Here is a 20,568-nt window from a genome sequence, read left to right on the forward strand (position 1 = left end):
TATTTTTGGTTTACGTATAACGTTTACTCACAAAAAGGATTGTTTTCGATAATATTTTGTTCAGACTTCTTCGTTTTTGGCATCATTTAGGGCATTGGTCGTCAGCTAGTGAAATAATTATTCGCTCTCACATCACACGTATTATTATTGTCTTTCGTTTAGAAATCGCTGAACAAGCAGAGTAGCAAAATCGGAGAAGGCTATTGTTTATTTGCGCATTTATAAAAAGATATTTTTCAAACAAACGGTTATTCGCAGAATGTTTTAATTGTTAGCAAATATTTTTCTTAAGTTTTTTGTTTGACTGAATAAAATAGAATTTGTATACCACGTTGGATATTTATGAACGACTGAAACACTACGCCTACGATAATGTTACTCTTACTAACACAGCCACAGTTTCAATTTTGGTGACCACTGATAATTTCAGCAGTTTTTCGAAATAATTTGAGCTCCATATTTCGTGATCATTTCGAAATATTTTTGATGTTTTTTTTATTTGTGTACTATTTCGAGACTATGTTTGAGTCATTTCAGGATACTTTTCTGGATAACCTCGGAAATATTTGGCGATAATTTCGGAAATGTTCTCGGAATAACAACGCAACTGCTTCTAGCATCATTTAGGGACTATTTCTGGATAAGTTAGTTTTGCAACTATTTTCGTGATAATTTCTGAAATTGTTTGGAACCGTTTGGGGACAATTTCAGGATTGTTTTCGAGATAATTTTGGGTTTGATTAGGGAATGTTTTCGGAATAATTTCAGGAACGTTTCGGGATTGTTTTTCAGATTGTTACGAGACTATATTCGGGTAAGAAAAAATTGGGTATAATTTCGAGACTGTTCTCTGGATAATTTCGTGATTGTTTCAGAGTTGTTTTTAAAGATCATTCAGAGACCATTTCATGATAGTTTCGCGATCAATTCGGAAATAGTTCGAAACGATTTCGGGATGATTTCAGGATTGTTTTCGATGTCGTTTTGTGTTTGATTCGGCAATGTTTTCATGATAATTTCGGTACTATTGTAGGAAGGTTTCCTTTTCAGCGATCATTTCAGAAACTACTTCCGAATAAAACCGGGACATTTTTAAGATGATTTTTGAGATTTTTTCGATATAATTTCTACATCATTTCGGATCTTTATTTAGATCAATTTAGGATTGTTCTTGTATCTTTTCAGGAACATTTCTGGATTGTTTGGAGTATCTCTAGATCACTTGACAGATAAGTCCAGAACTATATCGGGATCAGTTTTAGAACCTTGTAGTCTACGGGATCAATTCGGTAATATTGCGGTATCATTATAAGATTTTTTTCGCGTACATTTTGAAACTATCTCCGGAACTTTTCAGCATTATTTTCATTATAATTTCAGGGCTAATAAATTACTTGGCATGATTTTTGAGATAATTTCAGGACTATTTCCGGATCAGTTTAATAACCTTTGGGGACCATGTCGGAATCATTTCGGTATAGTTTACGGGATGAATTCGGCACTATTTCGAGATTGTTTTCGTGATAATTTCGGGACTATCTCCGGAAAGGATTATTTGTAATATATCATTTCAGGACTATTTGGGGATTATTTTTAGGATCATATTGGGACTATGGTTTTTGAAATAATTTCAGGACTTTTTCGGGATTAGTTTAAGTTTTGAGGACCATGTCGAGATAGTTTACGGGATCGATTTCGTTCTTTTTCGAGATATTTTTGGGATTGTTTTCGTGATCAGTTCGGAACTATCTCCGGAAATTTTCAGCAATAATTTCAAGATCATTTACAGATTTATCGTTATAATATTATGGTTATGGTTATGCTCTTGAAAATTGTATCTAAAAGCACACGTATTCGATTTTCATGACACGGTGTAGTTCAGTTATTTGTTTTTTTGCTTTCTTCACCATTTCAGTACGGATATTCCACTTTGAAATTTAAAATTTATTTTTGGTCTCTATGTTAGATGAAGTTTCATTATTATTTTCTAATTTATAACGATTACATAACTTGGGAATTGCCCATATGTACATATGACCGTGTATAGAATTAAAGGAGTCATAAGCATTTATTCCTCAAACGTCTTATCTCAAATTACTCATAAGTTTAAAAAAAATGTAAAAATAAAAATTTTTTTGATATGCCTTCACAGCACAAGCGCGCGCATATCCCTTTGCTGTGACGGCGGTGCCTTGCTGATCATAAAGTTTCGAATTTCACAACATACACGATTATACACTGACTTGTATTTGACTTTCAACACCAACAAATGACATGAAAACGATGCCCTATTTTGTAGCCTGTTAACGATGGTGGCGGTAGTGTCGGCAACACAAACAGCCTTATCATGACTTAATAACAACAACAATTAAAATAATATAAAAGGAAAAAACAACAACAAAAGTATAATTTTAAAAAATCGAGCAGCGCCACTTGTGCGCTCGAAAAGTATCTACAATATTATATGCCTACATATGTACAAGACAATGATAATACGGTGCAATTCCTTTCCAAACAAATTTTAGGCCGAACTTTTTTGGTGAACATAAAGTGTTATACCATTACCGAAAAGGTTTCTAATAAAATATTTTCAGGTAGCACTTTAAAGACTTGCCGTTAACTATCAAAGATATATCAAAGGATTGTATAATGGCATTTCAGAGCTTTGCGAACTTTTACTTTTGTGAGGTTTCCCATAGAGGATCCCTGAAGGAAATCAGTTGACACAACGAAGAAAAAAATCTGCGTCGACAACTTTATAAGAAACCTTCGTTATGTGTTCCTCATTTGTATTCCACAGGAATCGAGCTTGAAATTTTAGTCATCTAAGTCTAGCATTCTTCACAGCGTGATACCACATACAATACAAACAAACATAAGTAATCACTGCGAATGCCTCTCACTGTAACCGCACATTGTTTGGAATTGGTTCATACAGGGCGTTCTAATTAAGGAATTTTGTATGCGTAAGCAAAACAGGAAAGCTAAATAATGCTTAAACGATAAAACACACACACATTAAATGTGTTTCTTTTATACATTTACAATATTTACTTTCTTCCATGTAAATGGGACAGCAATGGAGTCGTATGAACCAGGCTGACTGGCTACTGACTCGTTACTTTTTGTTAGCTTGCCACAACACATACACAAGTATGTATGTAGGCAAGAAGAAGCACAGATAAAAACAACAATATGAACAAAACAATAAAGCGTCTATTGAGTACTAGAAAGTCTTGAAGAATCATACAAACATACTTTCAATAATAAGATAAGATAAAGTTTCAACAAGTGTGCGCCCGCGCCGATCTTCTGTGTAGACTTTTTCGAACATTCCTATTATCTCGCTATATCGCTCAACGTTCGAATGTGTTTCTGTGAGTGTTTGCTTTGAACGCAGTCTTTGTGATCTACCATATGTGCTCAGCTAGACATACAATTTATAAATGTGTGTAGCGGGTTGTATCTCCCTCCATCGCTTATTTTCTTATGCCAAACTCCCAAAATGCCAGACAGCCCTCTTGATATCTTTCAAAAACAACTTAAATACAATAACACTTGCATATGTAAGTGTGTATATGTGCGCTCGATCATATAATGCGTACGATCACCCCCCAAAGTTGATTTTTTTGTTTCTTGTTTTGCCAGCTTCATGACTTATCCTCTCGACTGGAATCACGTCTGTTCACAATGTAGTCACATGTTTCGTCGTGCAATCAGCACAGCTTTTGAATTTGTTTTTCGATCCGTTTTTTTTATCTCTCCGCTATTTACCTTTCCTACTTTTGCCACGTCTTTGTTCAACATTCACACATCTGTATTTATACAACAATTTTCTTCAGCAACTTTGTTGCCTACATTTTCCTTTTAATATTTTATGACTTTTTCTTCGCACAACCTCTCAGACGAATATATGTACGTAAGTATTTTTGTGAGCTTTTTGTTTTTGTATTTTTCTCTCTCGATCGCTATGAGTTTGTAGCGCCAGCCTACATCTATCGTGTTTTTGCTGAGAATAATCAAGAGAGTGTACGATCGCCGGCTATAGATTCTCTGTGCCCGTTTTTGCTTTTTGTCGGCTATTCGCTTGTGAGAAAAAAGTGATTTGCCTTAATTTGGTTTTTATTTTATACATACTTACATGTATAATAGTTAATGTTTTATTTGCTTAAATAGTTCCTGAAGTTGTAATTTTCTAATGCTTGGTTGGTTCCACACCCTAAGTTTGTATGTATGTACGTACATTTCCTCACATTTAGCACATATACTACATTTATACATACATATATACATATGTGCTTTTCTAAATACAATCAAATGAAATATTATCAAAAGAAGCACCCATTAAAACAAGATTTTTATGAGCTTACTCAGCTTGACATTCCGTTCCGAATCAAGTTTCACACGATTGCGTTGGCGAAGGGAACATGAACGCTGTTTAATATAACCTATAATTTAACGTTATTCAACTCTGCTTCAAATTTTAATTGAAAATCTCTAAGAACACAATTGTTTTGCTGACTGTGTCCTAAATACGGATTTATGTACGCTAAAAATCTGGATTGAGCTCAGGGAGTTAAGCCTACCTGCGGGGGATGTACACTATAAGAAAATGCTAGCTGATATTAGGTTAACCAAATCCGTGGTGTGATGGCAGCGTGCTCCGCCTACCACACTGGAGATCCTGGGTTACGCCCCGGGCAAAGCAACATCAAAATATAAAAATTGGAAAACTACTCCCATTCTCGAATATTTATTGCTGTAGAACGAATATAGCGTTCTCAAACATAACACCACAGAGGTTCGTGTCTCCGCTATTAAGCACAACTCGTTTTGTAGCGAGTTATTTAACTACTGCCTTCTTCCATAATTGCCACTAGATGGGGCTCTTTGCGCGCCTATCGTAGAGAGTTACAAACATACAAGTGAAGCTAATATAAGCGTGTTGAAAACAGAGTCTTATTTTCAAATCGAAAAAAGATTATAGTTCTCCAATCGAACTCTAATGATTTTCTCTAATGGAAGTGAAGTTTTCTAACAAAAAATGTCTTTGGACCAGATAACACTTGATCTGTTTATATAATCGCTCAAATGTCAATCAGTTTCTTCAACCCTTCTCTAATTTCAGACTTGTATTGCCACAATCAAGGGATGCGGCCAACCTTTTCAACTGGGAGGTGTCACACCGCCTCACAAATACACTTGTTCTCTCCCAGCGTGTTAGGGGGTCAGAATATACCCGCGGTAGGTATGCCTGTTGTAAGAGGCGACTAAAATACTAGATTCAAGGGGTTGTGTAGCGCAACCCTTTCAGGTTGCCAGCGTAATATATAGCTTCTCCAAACCCAATTGTCAACCTCACCTATCCGTGGCGAACCCTATTTCATTAACAGCCGATGCTCTGGCGACCCCGAACTCCTCATGGATCTAGGGGGTGGGAGGGCGGTATGGCAAATAAGGTCGCATGTGGTCATAACAAATCGTTCCCGAGATGATCGGGTTTGGTACCGGAACGTACCGGATCTGCATCCGGCAAAGGACCATCAGCATCGATAACACTCTCCAGGCCTTCGGAGAGTGTCCTTATCGCTGCAACAACAACAACATTACACTTGTTCTCTTACGTTCCGACTAAAAATTCTCGAATATTAGAAACTTTTCTTGCTGCCTAATTGCGCTTTTCAGGTATAACTTTATGGCCAGCTTCCCAGACGGTGTTGGGTATATGGGTTTCTAGACTTAGGCGTCACTACGAAGTGTTTCAACATTCGTAAGGCAATTTAAAAAAAATTTAGCTCTGTTTACATGATTCACCAGGTCCGAATGGATTTAGTGATTTTCATATTCATATATTTCATTGTATAGTCTAATACCTTATACCAATCGTTTGGAACTTATTAATCGAACTGTTCAGAATTCTATACGTTTTGGTCTTTTTTTGGCATTTGTGTGCTTCGAAGTGAACTTTAATGTTCTCTCTTGGCTATTAAGACAGTTAAGGCGCGATGATCTCCGAACAGATTTTAGGCCGAGCTTCTCTTCCAATTCGCGTCGTGCGTCGTATTTTAATTTTTCCTACAAATTGGCGGGACGTTACCCATCGTTTTATGCCAATTCCAAGGCAACTACAAGGCAGATGAATTTTCACTGAGAGCTTTTCATGTCAGAAATACATTCGGAGTGCTAATACTGACGAGGGGAGACCCCGCTTAAAACAATTTTTTTTATAATTGAAAAAACTTGTTACTAAAATTTTAATGTTGATTTGCCTGGGACGTGAACCCACGATCTTCGGTGTGGTAGGCGGAGCACGCTACCATCACACCACGGCGGCCGCCAGAAAAATATACCCACACCATAATAACACCTCCACCACAAATTATGAAAAGAAGTTAAACTAAATTTAGTTCATATCTCTTCTGCAAAAACATTTTTTTACTTCAATTTCAACCTTTTTAGCCGGCCTCCTGAGATACGACTTTCTTAACGACTTCACTCAGAAACGCCTTTATTAACAGAATGTCTGAGATGATTCCTTTTTAACAAAACTTAAGTTACGACCTTTATATTAGGATAGGTCGATATGAATAGAGAAAAGAAGTGCGCTCTTCTTTTCTGACTTTTGAATACCATATTTTTTCAAATAAAAATTCATGCGTATGTTTATCGACTGCCGAGTGGAATATCACTCTATATTGGATGCTGTTTCGTAAACGCGCTATATACCGATCTATAAAAAGAACAGTTATTGGTCTTGCTCCGTGTTGTTACAAAATTAAGTGAAAATGTACGTCATATTATGACGGCTTCAGAAAATCACTCGCATGAACCTTTTGCTGATAGACGTTGAAAGCAAATAATTTGGTTAAAAAGTGGTTTTTATTCTAAAAGCCAACTAGCTAATCAATAAATCTGTGTTTGAGACCATTCCCGGGCTGTGGCTTTTACCAAGAAGAGAAAGTAGGCAGGATTTGAAAGTCAAGGGCTGTGTTTTATGATTCGAATTCGCTAGAACAAATAGATATCCATAGATTTTTGTTACGAATTTTGTTATGAATTAATAATTTTATGTGGCGGTATGTCTGCATTACAATTACTTGATAAAAGCGATTTTTGGATTATGGATTGAACTTTCCTTGCCGTGCCTTCCATAATGCCACAATGTTTCTCAATACATGATTGAAGGCAAATAATTCCCCGTTTACTTTATATTATGAGCAAAAACTCACTTTTCAGTTATGATATGTTATTTTATGAGTTGAAGGAAATAGCTGAAGGATATGATATATGATTGCATCCAAAACTTTTTACTAGTGATTTTGAGCTGGGTATTATAACGGCAGCAAAGAATGTTTCCCCGCAGCGAAATTACAAGGATGTTTCCTTTATTTTGTCCAAATAATTTGGAGAAAAATACAAAAAGGACGCCACCGTGGGTAACCCAAAAATATCTCTTTCCCTTCTAGTTCACCTTTCACTCAACGATTCAAAAGTTGGACTCATTGTAAATCTTACCAATTAACGCAACTAACAGCTGATCGGTGAAAACTCGCACATTCACACGCACAATTCTCGACTCAGTTTCAAAAAAAAACTTTAGATTATTTAGCTCAAATTTTAAAGTGAGATAATCCTTACGAATTTATGTTTATAGAATATATAAGGAGTTTTTGTTGTTATTAAAATAATATTTTTATTTATATTAAAGCTTTTATCATTTTTTTTTAACTTTAAAAAAAAAAACTTCGAACACCATTCCTTCATTATATGTCATTCGACTGCCTATTTCACTGCCTTCTACTCTGTTCGCAACATAACCTCAATTTAAGCTGCCAAACTATATAGTGAGCAATGGTTGGACTGCTTTAAGGGAAAGCTCATTGTAATTCAAAATGCCAAAAATTACAAAAAAATACTAAAAGCAAAAAAAAAAAATTAAATTAATTAAAAAAATTAAAAGAATAATGAAAAAACGCGTGACTTAAGTACTCTTTCTTTTCCAATTAAGAATAGGGTGTGACTTCTTTATTTCCTACAATAAAAAAAACAGATTTTTTACTCAACATAATTTTGAACCCAGAATTTTTGTTCTGCATCTTTTTGACCCTACAGAGTATAGCACTTTGCATTAAATAATTAAGTTAAACAGAATTTTTCCATAATCTTCAACTTTAAATATTTTGTAATAGTAATAAAGCTCTCTTTCTACTAGCCTAAATAAAAAGTTTAGAGTTTATGTAAAAACTCGGACATTTCCATTTTTATTTCGTAAAATGTTTGAACAATTTTCTGTGAGAGACAATAAGTTCGTGTAGGAAATGGGGTGTCACCAGTGTACATATCTGTGGCAATTTGAAAAAACAACATAATTCGAGTTAGGATAATGGCAATACATAGGCCTTTATCTGAAAAGCTAGCCACAATTTACCATTGTAACTTCCTATATTTTGTAGAAGCCATTTGGCGCTAGGACTATGAGTAGGTAACACAGGGAGATCTGTAATGGATTTCTGTTATGAAGCCAGAATATCACTTTTATCCTAACTCGAATTAGGTTGTTTTTTCAAATTTCCACAGATATATTGAAACGGAAATATTTTTTGTTACAAACTGTTTTTTTTTTAAGTATAACTACCAGCATTTCACTGTTGTTTTAATTTTTTCTTTTTTAAAAAATACATTTAACACATTAGTTCACACAGTTTTTTCTTTCATCAGTCTAATTTGCCATATGAGCTTACGAACTTTTTAAAAGTTTTTTATAAGTTTTTAGCTGTTTGTGGTTTTCTTTTTTACTTAACACTTATTTTATTTACACTGAGTTTAGGCTGAAGACACAATTTATTCTTCTAAACAGCATTACGCTACTTAAACACTGTAAACACTTTTAATATTTTTTTATTAGCATAATTTCCTTATAAAAAAGAAAACACAGTTTGTGTCGAATCAGTCAGCCCTATGAATTTTCTTACAAAAATTACCTTAATTTAATCACGATCACTTTTTTGTGATTTTTGCTGGTGTTTACACTTTATTGTTGTTTGTTGATTTATAAGGCACTTGAAAAAACAAAAATTTTTGCTTTTATATTTTTTTAATATTTAAAACAAAAAACTTCATATATTAATGCATATGATTTAATAAAACACAAACTTGTTCTTATGTTAGCATTTGAAATCGTTTACTTATTTTGTGATTGGAATCACTTTTTTCATTAGTACATTTTTCTCTTCAGGTGTTTCGTTATTTGTTTTTTCTTCTAAATACATACAACTTTGCTTTTTTTATTTTATTAATATGTTCCCATTAACAAAAATGCATTCATCAGCGAAATTTATCAATTTTTTATACAACACTTTTTGCACTTAAGAATGTTTCTGTTTCAAAAAGCTCTTAGCTACACATTGATATGTATGAAATTCTTATTGTAATCACTTATATATATGTACTCGTTTGTATACGTGGCCAGTTTGATAAAATAAAAATTAAGGAGCAATACGTTCTTACACTCGCAGGCACCGAATATGAATGCCTGCCTGTTGGTCGCGATTTTCCTGCGCTGCTCACCATTGACCGCCACCGCCACCACCACCTCCACTACCAACATCAACAGTTGAGCCGCAGTGACGTCGACGCTAGCGTCGACATGAAAACAAAATACATATAGCAAAACAACAACACCACCACCATTCAATATAAAATCAACGACGCTGCACGACGTCCCGTTTAACGATGTTGAACCGAATGCATGAGGAATTACCGAAGCATTACGAAGCGCGTTAAGGCGAGGCGATCACTTTGCTACATGCACAGTCCCACACAAAAGTTGTAGTACAAATGTGTGTGTGTGCATGTGTGTGTGCGTTTTGTGAATATCGTACTACATCCTACAGGCGAAGAAGGTATACAGCAAAATCAAAATAAAAAAACACTTAAAATACCAACACCCCCCACTACCAGAACAACCTTTTCACCAACCATCACCACCCTGTGGCGAGGCATTTACTTTGTTCATTCGTTTTACACAATTGTGATTCGTGTTCGATTTATTTTCGCTTGTTTGATCGTTCGTTTGCGTTACTCATACGCGCAGGCTATACAAATGTTTTGACGATCCCATACAAACCGATCATATTCAGGTTCAGTGGAAATAGTCATGCATATATATATGTATGTATCTACTTTACGTATATATGCATGTATGTATGTATGTAAGCTAGCTTACGTATACCACCCTTGTTGTGCGCGACGTATGCGGAATGAGGAGGGTAACATTTAACTTTTGCCTTTGCCTTTCACATCACTAATATTTTTGTGTTTGTATGAGTGAAATAACAACAGCAAAATCAACACTCCTAGTACTGACATAACACAGAGATTTATTGGAGAGGGTAAATTCCGTTGCCTTTGCCGTTTGCTGCTATTTACGTTCATGCGCGCGCATACATATTTATTTGTAGCGATTGCTAGGAGCAGCGCTGCTTTTGCCTGTTGCTTTTAAATTTCATTAAAAGGGCGACCCCTTGAATTATAAGTACATTAATATACACACATAGCTACATATATATGTATAATCTGTACATTTGTATGTATTATCTATTCGCCTATTTGAAAGTCAAGTGTTTGTGTGTACTTGTTTGTATAGAAAAGGGGGCGACACGCAGGCACTTTTGCAGAGAAAAAAGGAAATTTGTGAAATCGTTTTAAAGATTTATGGGAATTGAAAACTGTGATTTAAGTGAAGCACCTAATTTTATTAAAAACATGCTTAGAAAATCTTAAATGTAGATCCTTATTAAACTTGTTTCTTAAAGTTTGCATTCCTAAAATTTTATCTTAAGTCTGTATAGGTAGAATTTGATTATTTTCAACAATTACGTCCACTTGAAAATCGGAAAGTTATCTTTTCAACTAAGATTCAGCTTTTCATGAAGGGTTCCACTCATCGAATTTTGACTAATTTGAGTTCAGCCAAGTAGGCGTTAGAACCTTAAATTTTCGATTCAATTTTTTGTTTAGTTTTGAACACAATTGCTACACTCACACGCTAAAATGTTTACATAAAATACCATTTTCAATTAAAACAAGTAAGGATGGCACTGTCTTCGGGTTTGTCAAAGACCTCATACATTTGCTGATTCGAACTGAACAACAATCTGACGAATTTTGAAATATTCCTTAAATCATATTACATATCTTATGAAATTTCAAGCTTTTAACATAGAGAAAAAATTACCGATCTGACATTTTTTTCAGGCAATAATGTATGACATATTCTAAAGAAATTTAATAAGTCGTTTTCTCACATCTTTATACATTTCCATATAGAAATTCTCTGTAATAAAGTACAAACGTATCAATTCTTGCACCCCCCCCCCCCCCCCCCTTTTCAAAGTAAACAATGCTCAATATATTCAAATCAAACAATCTTGTGTACCCTCTTAGTCTTAAAAACTGTTGGACAAAATGAATTTGGAATCAAACTTATCTCAGCAATAAAATCTTAAGTGCTGAAAGTTTTCCTGCAAACACAGTCTCTAACGTTAAAAAATTGTTATGTAGGCATGGTTAGATGAATAGTGTAGTCCCGACTCGAGAAAATTATTAGAAGATTTGTGTCGAGAATGATTATTAAATTATTAAAAATTCTATTCACATTAGGATCCCATTAGAGAAATATATTAGAGTTCAATTAGAGAACTATCATTTTTTTGATTTGATAATAAGGTCCCATTTTGTGTGAGAACGCTTTGCTTCTCCAGGGATTCTCGAGTAGTCCTATCACATTAGAGAAATTCACAATAGTAGTCGAATTTAAAGATATAATTTTCCAAAAACGACCATCAAAGTTAGATTTGGTAATGCACTATATTGAATGGCCGACAAACGCTAGATATTTAGATCAAAAGAATTTTTTATGAAAATGTACGTGGGAGTTTGACCCAAATCAGACCACTCTGATTTTTCAAAAAAAAATTTGCAAAACTTGATAATGTTTGGTTTATTCACTCCATCATTATTATCATTTATCTCTTTAAAAATTATTTCTGTTCAGTGTGTTTTGTTGTTGTAATAGAATACAAATTTTAAACACATAGGCAGACAAATTTATAAGCACGCCTACGTGAATAGTCCAATTATAATTTTAAAAATCTTTATAATAATGGTTCCACGGTTTTAAGTGACAAATATCAAATTGAGCTACGAGCCATTTAACATACTTTTGGGCTATTTCGAAATTACAAGATCTTTAGAAGTACGTACGGCTTACAGAGAATATCTAAACGGCGTTCATCCTGTTACCGAAGGATAAGAGAAATTCTAATAAAATACTATTTTTCAAGGTCTAGATCGTTAGTCGCTGACCACTAACGAAAGGCGTGGGTATGTACCCACCCTGGATTTAGTGAAAGATTGTCAAATAGTTGATACAAATTACAATAAAAACTTCATTACATTACTAGTTGTTGATTACTGATCAGACTTAAATTGTAGAATAATATAATCCCTCACGCCTACTACTTTCATCCCGATCCAAACTACCCACCCAGATATTGCGCGTTTCGCCGGCCCTGACCGAGAACATTCTCTTTTATTTTTTTAATTTTAGCGGACCTTTATTGTCGGCATTATTTGTAGTACCTATCCATTAATGATCGCAATGCATTTATAGTTCCGCGGAAATATCCATTTCGCTCCATTTTATAAGAGTTTCAGATTAGAAAATCAATTTTTTTTATGTTTCTGTCCCAAGATGTGGTGTTATTGGACATTGCCACCATTTGAAGAAAAACTGTTCCATTGTTTTCATTGCCTGATTTTATTAATGGAACCACATTTCTTTTTCTTTTTAATACCATCATCAAAATTCCATTAAATCCAAATTTCCAAGTTTATGAAAGTAGAGTTTTCAAACTTCGGTAGGCTTCATCTTTTCCACCAAATCAGCGGAGTTTTGATTTATAATAAAACAATTAAAAAAAATTTTAAGTTAAACGGTTTTATTGAAAACAACTGGCTGTAAGAGCACATTTGTGCAGTAACGCAATCAGTCTTGATTTATCCGATGGGTTGTTAGATCAAATCTGTGTTAGAGTTAAATTTACTAGCAACAAATCATTAATACTTTTAGTTTCTTATATTCCTCCTGGTAGTGATATAGAAATGTATGTAAAACATTTAGAAAATGTGATTGCAATCTCAAATTCTCTAAAGTCTGGTGATGAAATTATTTTCTTAGGCGACTTTAATCTACCCAATATCTCTTGGGAAAATCATAATAAAACTTTAATACCGCATAATCTCAGCTCCAGCGTCGAAATCTATGTCGTAAGCACTTTGCTCTCTCATGGTTTCCTGCAACGTAACGGAGTTCAGAATGACAATAATAAAATCCTAGATCTAATATTTGTTACTAATAATTTAAAAGTATCATGCCATGAATGTCTATCTCAATTTTGAATAATAGTTTTCATCATAAGGCTATTTTTCTTAGTATTATGTTTTATAGTTTCGATACCGTAAAAGATGAACCACTAGCTCGGCGTGATTACATGAGTGCCGATTATGAGTCTATAAATAATTTTTTGCACTCTTCAAATTGGGAGTTTCTGAAAAATTCTGGCTGTCCCAATACTTCTTACGAGATATTGTGTTCCATTTTTTCTGAAGCCATCTCTAATTTTGTTCCCCTAAAAAGATGCGCAGCTAAAAACAAGCCACCTTGGTTCAATCTAAGACTCTCTAACTTGAGAAATAAAAAGAATAAGGCTTTTAAGAAGTTCAAGAATAATAGTTCTGAAATCAATCGTCTTAACTTCATTCATTTAAGAAAGGAGTATGATCATCTTCATAACTTCTTATTTAGGCACTATATGTATACCGTTGAAACGAATTTAAAGTCAAATCCGAGAGGATTTTGGAAATTCATAGATTCCAGGAGGAAAACAAATGGATTCCCAACGAACTTGGAATATGATGGCGCTATCTCTGATAATACTGTCGAGTCCTGCGACTTGTTTGCAAAGTTTTTTCAGAAAGTTTATGAGAATCATAGCATTCCTATATCGCCTACACATCATTCCATACCTTTACCTTTTATAACCTCCTTTTCAATCGCCGAAGAGGATGTACTATCCGCTATTTCATCGCTAAAGTCCAGTTCCAAACATGACTCCGAGGGATTTGCGCCTGTATTTTTCAAGCGTTGCTGCTATACTGTAGCTAGTCCCATATCCCAGCTTTTCCAGCATTGTATCAATAAGGGTACTTTCCTCGACCAGTGGAAGTTATGTCACATTGTTCCGGTCTTTAAGTCTGGTGATCGTAATGATGTTTGTAATTATAGGCCTATCGTTATACAGGGGACACTGGCCAAATTGTTCGACTACATAATCCAATCAAAGTTATTTGACCATGTTCGGGATTTTATCTCTAAAGATCAACACGGCTTCTTTCCTGGAAGATCAACCTGTTCGAACTTGACCCTATTATCGAATAGTATAGTGGGTGCGTTCGGAAAGCAGGCACAACTTGATGTGATTTACACAGACTTCTCCAAAGCCTTCGATAAGGTATGTCATACCATACTTTTGCAGAAGTTACGAAGTTACGGAGTTAGTGGCATTCTCATTAATTTCTTCGCTAGTTTTCTGTCAAACAGGAAACTATTTATTAAGTTAGGGAATACAACCTCAAGACTATTTATCGACGCGTGGTCAGGTATACCTCAGGGTACTCACTGCGGACCACTGCTATTTCTTTTATTTATTAACGACCTACCGAATTGCTTTAAATTCGCTAAGTGCCTAATGTTCGCGGATGACGTCAAACTTTTTTGTACCGTTCGTGATGCAAGTGATAGCCATAAGTTACAAGTCGATCTCAATTCACTGAATCAGTGGTGCACTTTGAATTGTCTCAAACTGAACATCAATAAATGCTGTGTTGTCACCTTCTCTAGGAAGTCTAACAACATAATATTTAGTTACAATATAGACAATTGTGCTCTAGCTAGAAGTACCAAAATGAAAGATTTGGGTGTTATTTTCGACTCAAAGCTAACATTTTCTCAACACATTGACTTAATAGTATCAAAAGCTTTTTCTATGATAGGGTTCATAAGAAGAAATTCAATGGATTTCAGAGATCCTTGCACTTTAAAAGCTCTTTACATATCTCTTGTTCGAAGCAGACTAGAGTATTGTTCTCTAATATGGTGCCCATACTATGAAACCCACTCAAACAAAATCGAAAGAGTTCAAAAAGTTTTCACGAAATTTGCTCTAAGAAAGTTACCGTGGCAAGGTAATCTTCCTTCTTATATTGGTAGACGGAAACTAATGGGCTTGCAGTCCCTATATGATAGGAGAATATACTTCTCAATACTTTTTATTTATAATGTCATTAATAATAACATACACTGTGACGACTTATCTAATTTGGTCAATTTATATGACCCGCCTCGTAACTTAAGAAATAATCGCTTATTGGTAGACACATTCCACTCTACTAATTACGCCATGAACGAGCCGATTGCTAGGAGCTTTAGATTATGCAATACCTATGCAAGCGTTATTGAGTTTAATGATAGTATAAGTATATTTAAATTAAAATTATACACTATTTTTAATTGATTAACTGCGTATTATATCTAGTCTGTAAGAATTAAATTCTGTAGACTGTGTGAGTGTGATGACTAGTACCTAAGACCCACCTAATTATTTTCTATCTTTTAGTATTATTATTATTGAATGTAAGTATTGCTTTCAATAAAACCGTTTAACTTAAAAATGTTTTTTTATTTATTTTATTTCATATGTCGGTTTCTATTCATGTATGTTTTATTTTCCAAATATGAGCCAAATCGGACCACATATACGATTTTTTGAAATATTTCGATCCATACGCCTCCTGTCGGAGTTTTTTTCTTAGTATTGCATTGTCATCGGGTTCTGAACTATATTCCAAGTTGCAAGCTTGTAGCTTATCGGGAAGTTACTTAAATTTTAATTACAAAATTCGTTCACAACGGACTTTCAAGTCAGGCTAAATAAAACCGTTTAAAAATACGAGAGATTTTTGTTATATTTTGAAACACTACTCAATATTATCAACTTCAAAAAAAATTAAAAATTTATGAAGTTAACAGCTTTTCATGATTTTGTTGGAATTAGCGGTATAGCTCTTCATAATCAACTATTCGAATTGATTAGTCGATTAGATAAAGTGGTTCAGTAAAATAATTGATTAGGACCAAGCGACTAAGTAGTTATTTGCATTCAATTAGGAACAGATTTTAGGAACTTGTAGTTTTTTATACTCAGCGTGCTTTGCACACAGAGTATATTAACTTTGATTGGATAACGGTTGGTTGTATAGGTATAAAGGAATCGAGATAGATATAGACTTCCATATATCAAAATCATCAGTGTCGAAAAAAAATTTGATTGAGCCATGTCCGCCGTCCGTCTGTTCGTTAACACGATAACTTGAATAAATATTGAGATAACTTCACCAAATGTGGTACACGAGCTTATCTTGAATTATCTAGAATAGATTGGTATTGAAAATGAGGTTGATAACCACGCCCACTTTTTATATACATATATAACATTTTGGAAAACACAAAAAACCTGATTATTTAGTAAATAATATACCTAGAATGTTGAAATTCGACGTGTGGACTGATATTGAGACTCCTGATAAAAATTTGAAAAAAACAAAATTTAAAATGGGCGTGGCACCGCCCACTTGTGATGAAATCAATTTTACAAATATTAGTAATCATAAATCAAAAATCGTTAAACCTATCCTAACAAAATTCGGCAGAGAGGTTGCCTTTACTACAAGGAATGCTTTGAAGAAAAATTAACGAAATCGGTTAAGGACCACGCCCACTTTTATATAAAAGATTTTTAAAAGGGTCGTGGACGAATAAAATAAGCTATATCTTTGCAAAAAAGAGATTTATATCAATGGTATATCTTTTCCCAAGTGGATTTACAACAATAAATAGGAAAAACTTCAAATTTAAAAAAATGGGAGTGGCACCGCCCCTTTTATGACTAAACAATTTTCTATGTTTGGGGGCCATAACTCGAAGAAAAATTAACGGATCGTAATAAAATTGTTTACAAAAATTTTCCCTATAGCAGGAAATATTTCTAGAAAAAATGGACCACGCCCACTTTTATATAAAAGATTTTTAAAAGAGTCAATATACAATACAATAATGAGTTATAACTAATCAAAAAATAGTTTTGAATCAATGATATTTCACTTATCAAGTTTTACTGTAAGAGGAAATGGGGAGACATTTTTCTTTTAAACGGGCGGTGCCACGTGTTATGTACAAAAGTAATTTATCTGAAATGAAATGTACAATTGAGTCCATTGCATGCTGTATTGAAACAGAATACCAGGAAGTCGTTTCTCAATCAATTCAAAAGAGTAACTAGGGCTATTTTATTTTCAGTATATTTTAGCTTCGAGCGCATCAATTCAAATTCGTGTGGAATCATATTTGATTGGAATATTTGTTTTTTGATTTGCATATTCCGAGAGAGCGTTAAAGAAGTTTTGAAAGTATTGACATTCTTGGGTTAAGGGAAAAGGGGTTGGCGTGAAGCGATATTTTTCTGACAAATTAAAAAAAAATTCACTAAAAATAGGAAAACTTATTGAAATCTTACACGAAAATTATTGGGGAGTCCCATTTTATTGTACTTTTTGTTTTGTACCAGAATGAATCCAATGAAATGAATTTTTAATTTTTATTACACGTGGGACATTCCACGAGAAATTGAACTTGACTTTATTCAAAATTTGTGAAAATCGTTTTGAGTTTATAATTTTTTATATCAATCGTTCGAAATTTTTCACTATCATTTCTGAAAGAAACTTTTATAGTTATAAAAAATATCTTAATTGTAGAAAAAGATTCTGATATTGTTTTTAAGATAATCACACTTCATTAATTTTAATTAAAATATTTTTTCAACTATAAACTGCAGCTCAGCATAGTCAAACCAATAAAAATAATAAAACCAGACTGCCTAACAAAACATCTAAAGCTTTCGAAAACTTACATTTGCATGAACATCACAGCGGGTTTTTTAATTGTTAAAGCGTCGATTTTGTCTGATGGGAAATAACCAAACGTTTCTTGATAAAACTCTAAATATTCTCAGCTGTTCAAGCTTTCAATGCACTTTGAAATATTTACATACATTCAAACGACGAAATATGGATCTCTTTTCCAATTGGTAATTTTTTTTTACACCAAACAATTTTTCACTGAATTTGTCGCCCGCGTTGTTGTTGTATTTTTTTATTGCATATCAAATAATATTAATAAATATATTATATAGTAGCAGTTGTGATTGTAAAACTTTTTTGATTATTTCATTTCTCCCCGTATTTGTACAATTAATTGATTACACACGCGCACACAACTAAACCAACAACACTACTAAAGCACACGACGACTAAATTCATACTGCTTGATGAGCCTGGCAAAGAAACGCCACGAAGCAGCAGTGACGAAAGCAAGGCAAGGCAACTCTGCCAACAGCAACTGACGTCGTGGCTGCAGAGGAACTAATGAAAGAGGCATAAGGGGAAAGACGCAGCAAGCAAACTCCGGCAGCAATAGCACGATCCTCAAATCCTCTCAAAAAGGGAAATTTTACTGCAAACACACACTCTTCTATATACGACGCATGCACAAACATTCACAGCGGGGCCAATTTGTATGCACGAATGTATGCCGTTGCCGTTGCGTCAAAGTAAAAAAGTCACTTCGGCTGACTTCGCTGCCAACACACAAAACACAATTTTGCCTGTTGCCTTTTGGTGTTCTCCTTCGCAGCCGCATCCACTATTATGAGCGGACTCATGCAAAGACCAGTTAGGCCTGCTCTAAGGGCGGGCAAATGTTATAGGTGAAAAATTTGACAAAACTATTTTATAAAGGCAGCCGCGGTGGTGTGGCGATAGCGCGCTCCGCTATCACACAGCAGATCCTGGGTTCAATTCATGGCCAAAGGAACATCAAACAATTAGGAGGAAGTTCTTTGAATTAGAAACGTTTTTCGAAATGGGGTCGCTCCTCGGCAGTGATTTGGCAAACACCCGACTGTATTTTTGCCATGAAAAGCTTCTGCCTGGCAGTGAAAACTCATCTGCCTTGCCGGTGTCGTTCGGAGTCAACATAAAACATGCAGGTCCCGTCCCGCCAATTTGTCGGAAAAATTCTCCTTTTAATACGACGCAAATTGCATTTATTTATTTGGTTTTATTTTATAAAGACCATTAAGGGAATAGCTTACGTTACGGATGCTCCTTTCAAAGAGAGTTTTCTTTTGTCAAAAAATTCCTGGTAGGCTTGAAACTTACATCTTTTGGTTGATATAGGCATGGATTACACTTATTTTCTGTTAATTAAAATTTTATTGATTCATTTTCCGACAGGATGGATAACTGATGTACCTACATATGTATATTAAAACCGTTATCCATCATCCCAAGTTTGGTTTGAAGAAAAATGGCACAACGTCGAAAGGATCAGAGTATGAAAACCATTTTCACTCAAGCGACAACTATGCAACTGTCAAACTATTTCTAAAAACTATAATAAGTTACCTTACGAGAACTTGCTGTCACTAGTAGTTTACATACGCTATAAATCCGACTCACCATTACGAGAGATTTTCTGAAATAAAAAGCTAGTTTCGATCACGGATCGTAAACTGTAATACGGGCCCTGTTTGTCCCCAAACCAAGTTGGACAAGTGAAGACGGAAAATCATTCCAACATCCATCGAAAGTTTATTGTAAATTATTAAGGGACTTGGAAATAAGGTTTAAAATGATACTGTTAAAAGTAGGAAATATAATAAATGGAAATGTCACAGAACAACGTGACGGTTACGAGATGATAAGATTGATAAGTTGTAGACAACTCATTTCCATAGCAGACATTGCAAAATTTTCCCACCTCGTGTGTTATCCATTTTAGCGTTTTGGCAGCATTTTGACAGGTTGTTCAATATGCGACGCATAGGGTAGGCTATTTTAAGCGGGTGATAGAAAGAGCTACAGGATGACACCACGATAGTCACTTTAAAAATTAGGTGATCCATTCTATTTGTAATTTTGACGTCTGTGCTGAAGATACCACACTTGTCTCATCCACAATGCTTCGTAGCTTAATTTGATGTTTGGAAAAGAAGGGCAATTTCGTAAAATTATTTGCAGTTCCCAGCTGCACGATTTTAAGGATTTTTAAATTAACTTGCTTTCAACTTTGAACAGTGCTTACGAATTCTTCACAATTTTCAAATGCGAAAAACTGTTAAACGATAATGGAGTAGCCTAACATGAACATATGTAAACGTGGTTTGATGCAATTTATTTATTAGCTCAGAGGCTTTTTATTTGGAGGAGGCTCTGGTATGGGAGATTTAAAATCATAGTACATACGTGGAATAGGACATCTTGTGAACTGTTTAAATAGAAAATTTAAAATTTTAGAAGAGCATCAAAAGAAATTTTATTCTAACATTC

The 20,568-nt window shown here is 34.4% G+C and overlaps 1 protein-coding gene across 10 annotated transcripts in view; it reads right to left on the bottom strand.

Annotated features, from left to right (window-relative positions):
* The window catches only part of ttk (zinc finger and BTB domain-containing protein ttk), a 149,611-nt gene that overhangs the window by 31,291 nt on the left and 97,752 nt on the right, over positions 1-20,568 (bottom strand). For 2 of the 10 annotated variants that reach the window (XM_067759286.1, XM_067759295.1), the window contains exon 1: positions 18,090-18,483. The exons of 4 other annotated variants lie outside the window; for them this stretch is intronic. The gene's annotated coding sequence lies outside the window, so the exon portion shown is untranslated. 4 more of the 10 variants (XM_067759293.1, XM_067759287.1, XM_067759292.1 and 1 more) reach the window with 4 other exon arrangements.

The sequence above is a fragment of the Eurosta solidaginis genome, chromosome 1 (genome assembly GCF_040869045.1).
Source record: "Eurosta solidaginis isolate ZX-2024a chromosome 1, ASM4086904v1, whole genome shotgun sequence".
Taxonomy (NCBI): domain Eukaryota; kingdom Metazoa; phylum Arthropoda; class Insecta; order Diptera; family Tephritidae; genus Eurosta; species Eurosta solidaginis.